General features: G+C 52.4%; 1 long non-coding RNA gene across 1 annotated transcript; it reads right to left on the reverse strand.

Annotated features, from left to right (window-relative positions):
- Window positions 1-2,517: 2,517 nt before the first annotated feature.
- LOC309445243 lies at window positions 2,518-4,932 on the reverse strand. Its single transcript, XR_014185255.1, has 3 exons — window positions 4,786-4,932; window positions 3,971-4,166; window positions 2,518-2,809 (listed from the first exon to the last, which is right to left on the reverse strand). It is a non-coding gene; the product is annotated as an uncharacterized lncRNA (long non-coding RNA).
- Between the last annotated feature and the right edge of the window lie 380 nt (window positions 4,933-5,312).

The raw sequence follows: 5,312 nt of genomic DNA on the forward strand, positions 1-5,312 counted from the left end.
CGATGGGAAGGCACTCGGGGGCGGGGCTAGGCCTGGCCCCGCCCCCCCGCCCGGGGCTGAGGGAAGCTGGAGGTGGGGGGGGGGGAACGGAATGAGAAAGGGTCGCGGGTTCGCGGCCGCCCTCAGCCACTTCCGCGCTTTCCGCCCGCGCATTCCCGGCATACCCACCCGCCAGCGCGGTGACAACCGGCGGGACAGTCCCGGGGTCGGTGCCCTCAGCCGTGGCGGAGGGAAACCCTCCTCACACAGCGCCAGGGCTCCTCATTGCTTCTACCGCCTTCCATTGCTGGAAATGGAGGAGTGGGTAACGGTAACCAGGCGCTTTAACATGTAATTGCCCAAGATAATAAGGGTTCCTCGCTGCCTCTTGGCTCTCTCATCCCCAAAGTGTTATTTATTACCTTTGCGGCAGTAGACACCCGGTCCCTGCCGCTGCAGCCCGAGCGCTGCTCCTCAGCGCCGGGAGCCCGGCGACATCGCTGCGATATTTCAGACAATGGGCTCTCGATGCCTACCAGGTTCAGCAGAAGATTCTGGCAAAAGCAGGCCGCACACATTATGTGCAAGGCTTTCCTTTTTATCTAAGCCGATATTGCCACCTTGTGTCGGTACGAGGAAAGTTCACTTTTCCTGCGCTTTGCTTAAATTTCTTGATTTTTGTGACCAAAATAGCACTCGGGCAAGTAATATTTCTCGTTTAAAATTTGATATCCTCTTTCCAATTAGATTTGTGGCAAAAGGCTCGGTCTCCCCATCATCTTGGAAGCCGCTGTGTTTGGGCAGCTTTACAAAGGTGAGGGATTGTGGCTGAATTCGGTCTCCAGAAGAGAAAAATCCGCCCTTTGAATTCATCACAGACTGATTGTTCCTCTCTGTGTGTGGCTGGAGAGCACAGTGAAACAGTAACACAGAAGGCGCTGGAAAAAATCAGGAGGTTGGTACAAAATACATGTTGAAATAATATGAAAGTGCTCTAAGAACAATCGCGAGAAACGCAGCTCTCTTAACAAGCTCGGGATAAAAAAACAATTAAGTGCTCAAAACCAAACACATAAATCTAAGTTAACAATACTTCTGTGCTCCAGCACTGCAGAGCAGTAAAAGCAAAGCGCCTTGATGAAATGTAAAGTGATCCAGCCACTTTTGCCCAGTAAAAGTCATATATAGATTGCAAAACGTACGGTGCTAATAAATAGAATCATAAATCACACTAGCAGTTGCCGAGTACAAGAGCAAGCCTTGCTCCATTTCCCCGGCTTTATTTCAACACCAGGATTTTGTGCTTCTGAGACCACATGAGTTTTCTCTCAATTTCCTTTGTTGTCCCTCGGTCAAGGCACTGAACTGACGGCGAGGCGAATCGTTTTGACCTTCATTGATTGCATTTGGCTGCAGGAGCCGCGCAGCGCTGACCATCGCGGCCCTGCTAACGTGGCTGCTGCGCTAAGACGCTGCGCTCCAGCGCCTGCGCACGTGCTGATCGCCAGAGAACGTTCAGAACATCCCTCGGTTGGTTTTCTTTTCCAGGATGTGCACGAAGCCCGGTGGATCTGGGGAAAAGTGCCACCCCTCCAGCTCTCTCCAGCGTTGTGGGGCCTCAGAATTGCTGCCAACAGTTTTCCATCCTTTTCTGCTTCATTTTTTATTATAGCACAACCAGGCCCGCAAGTCTTGGGTTCAGCCCCAAGACAAATGTAGTAGAGGTTTATCGCAGACACAGTTTTTCAAGGAAATAAGCCAGTCAGCGTGTATTTATTGTCTATATAGCACATGCTTTATGTGGCTGACAGTAGGGCATGTATTCCTAATTTTTTGCTGATTTCAGAAATACCTGGTTCAGAAGCAGAGACAGCAAACGTGTTTTTTAGCAGAGAGCTCCTGCAGTGAGAACTGGAGCCTATAGCCCCCTAGGGGCAGCCAGACATGGGCACCCATCGCTCGCTCCCACACGAGCACCGAGGAAGATCACTGGGTACAACACAACTCCTGGTCATCCGTTGTGCAGGTAAAACTTGTTCATATAGAACCAGTCAATATGTTGAATACTCTGAGAAGTATTTCTATATAGCGTGTAAGAAATGCATATTCAGAGATTAGTGACAAATGGCAGAAGGGCTCACAGGGAAGCGAGCGGAGTCAGGGGCACTTAAAAATTAGGAGAGCCGTGAAAACCCTGAGCACTATAATTCATTTATACCAACTGGAGCACCTATTTGACATAAACCATCAGTAACTAACCTGGGATGTGCCAGTGTTTTACCAAAAGCCTCACTATTGGACTATTTTTTTTAAACTGAAAATGGAAGTTTTAGCCTAAAAAAAAGTGTTGGAGGGAAGGAAGCCTTGTTAAGAATCTGTCCTCGCGGCAGAGGGTACAGTGGAGTGTGTGCAAGTAGCAGGAGGCTGCCCCGTGCTGCATTCCTGCCTCTTTAGTCTCCCACAGACAGGAATTCACTGTGACTTTCCAATCCTGCTATACCCCACAGCCTTAGGAGATAAAACCCAAAAAGACCATGATTAAATAAAAATAAGTTTAATAAATAGAGGTCACAGAAGAAAAATATTTTAAGCAGTGAGAGGGGATTACCAATTAACAAATTATGTGTGTAATTCCTGTTACACCTTGCCCCCAACCACCTTCGATGTTTCAAGCTGCCACATCCAGATCCTGACAAGTATTGCCATTTATACTGTGGAAGTTCCCATCTTCTCAATTTCTTTCAGATGGGCACCAACAGCTGATTCCTTTTCTTCTGACAACTACTGCCCCAGTGAGCCCCGACCTGCGGCAAAACGTCCAAACCACTGCCTGTAATTAAAAAACACAGACAGACAGTTAACAGGAGCATCTCTAAAGACCCCAAATTCAACCCTTAACGCTGACCAGTTAAATTACCTGACCTTCATTTTTATATAACTCGATATTAAGCGAAATATCTGCAACAGATTTATTTATGTATTTAGACTGTGCGCTGTCTGCATCCAATCCAGGACTGACTCCACGCAGGAGTCGCTCCACTCTCAAGCATGCAGAGCGCTGCCGAAACCCGGCCCGGCCGGCACTAGAACAGCCCCGGCGGCGCCAGGAGCGACTCGGCAGCGCGTTTCTCTCCCAGCGGCATAACACCGACCCCAGCACTGAGCAGCAACGGGCAGCTGACTACCGCTGGGCCAAACGCCACTCAAACCTGTGTTTTTAAAGGACAGACAAAAGCACGTCCCCCTGGCGATGGGGGGCTTAGAAGAGAGCACAGCACAGTTTTTAAAATGACTTTCTTCTGTTTGTTTTTCTCTCAGGTAATTATGATTTTACCAGCTGTATGTTGCATTATTACACAACAGCAGCGTTTCCCTCTTCTGCTTGGGCCAACAGGGAGATTTCAAGTTGCTCAAGCAATGTGTGGTGTTCTGTAATTTCTATGGTTATTTCTGATTATTAAATGTGTTCATGTGTAACTGTTTGGAGCACGAGGAGGGTCAGAGAGAAGTATCAAAAAAGCTGAAGCCTGCATTAGAGTACCTGAAGGTTTTATCCCTTTTTAGTTAACATGTAATTGCAGTTATTGAGTGAAAACTATTGAGTTTCCACTAGTGTTACTGTAACTGGTGAAACTATTGAGTAGTCATAGAGTGGAAAGAAGCCACGTGCCATTTCTGAAAGCCTTTTACTTTCCTGTTGCTCTCAAGACCAGTTTCACATTTAGTAGATTATTACAAACATTTGCTTTTGTTAATTAAACCCACATCTGGTGTTTAAAAATGCAAGATTTAAATCTATTTGATTTAGTTTATATAGACCTTTTAAAACAGGGCTGTATACATAGTCCTAAAATTCCCTTTGGCCCTTTGAAGGCAACCGCGAGGCCGATGCGGCCCCCAGTGACGAGTGTGACACCCCTGGGTTACACACAACGGCAGAACAAGCCGTGTTTTGCCCACCTCCCCGCGCTGGCGTGTGCTGAGTCCTCACCCTCGCTGCTCCGAGCTGTCCCTGCGCCCCGTGTGCGGGTGTGGGCTCACAGCCCCACGGGTCGCGCTGCTGCCACACGCGGGGTTTTCATCGATGAGGAGCGTTGGTGAGGAGCCGAACCTGCGGGTGCCTCGTCCAGAGAGCCCCTGGCACCCAGAGCCGGGTCACACACCTCAGCCTCCGCCAGCTGGAAACCCTACGGAGAGCACGACACAAACATCGCATATTCCGTTAATTAAATCTGTATTAATAAAGCTAAACGGCTGGGATCAGCCTTGCAGAAGGGAAAAGAAAAAATCAAACTGAATAACAGGCTGAGAAATTACTTCTAAACGGCAGAGCCTGAACAAATTATTCTGCGGTCCCAGGGCCTCACAGGCTATCAGCCAGCGTGGCCGAATTGCATTTCGGCAATTAATAGCAATTAAAAAGGCGAGGGGGGGCTATTGCACGTGGCGTTTTCCATTTCCGGAGCCCCGGGGAGGGGTGAGGCAGCCCGGGCCGCCACCCCGGTGTTCGCTCACCCCACGGCGGCCGGGCCGGGGTCCCGGTGCTTCCCGCTCACCCCGTGGCGGCCGGGCCGGGGTCCCGGTGCTTCCCGCTCACCCCGTGGCGGCCGGGCCGGGGTCCCGGTGCTTCCCGCTCACCCCACGGCGGCCGGGCCGGGGTCCCGGTGCTTCCCGCTCACCCCACGGCGGCCGGGCCGGGGTCCCGGTGCTTCCCGCTCACCCCGTGGCGGCCGGGCCGGGGTCCCGGTGCTTCCCGCTCACCCCACGGCGGCCGGGCCGCGGACACTCCCGGTGCTTCCCGCTCACCTCATGGCGGCCGGGCCGGGGGTCCCAGCGTCTCCTCCTCACCCCATGGCAGCCGAACCGGGGCCATTCCCGGCGCCTCCCACTCACCTCATGGCGGCGGAGCGGCGGCCCCAGCACCCTCCTCCCGCTCCCCGCACGGAGCCGCCGCACAGAGAGCGCGGGCCCCGCCGCCCCGCTGAGGTGATTCCGCAGGCGCCGCCTCGGCCGCTCCCCTCGGGGCGGGCCCGGGTCCCGGCACGGCCTTTCCCGGGCAGGCTGGGTAAAAATAAACTCAGTCAATGGGGGAAAGTCAGCGGCAGCGGCCTGGCTGCCCCTCCCTTGTGTTCGGGGACCGAAAAAGTGCTGATTGACATTGACAACCAGTGACAGGACAAGGGCCAATGGGTGCAAACTGGAACGCAGGAGGTTCCACTTAAATATGAGAAGAAACTTGTTTGGGGTGAGGGTGGCAGAGCCTGGCCCAGGCTGCCCAGGGGGGTTGTGGAGTCTCCTTCTGTGCAGACATTCCAACCCGCCTGGACACCTTC

Source organism: Streptopelia decaocto (assembly GCF_964273445.1).
Source record: "Streptopelia decaocto genome assembly, chromosome: 12".
Lineage (NCBI taxonomy): Eukaryota > Metazoa > Chordata > Aves > Columbiformes > Columbidae > Streptopelia > Streptopelia decaocto.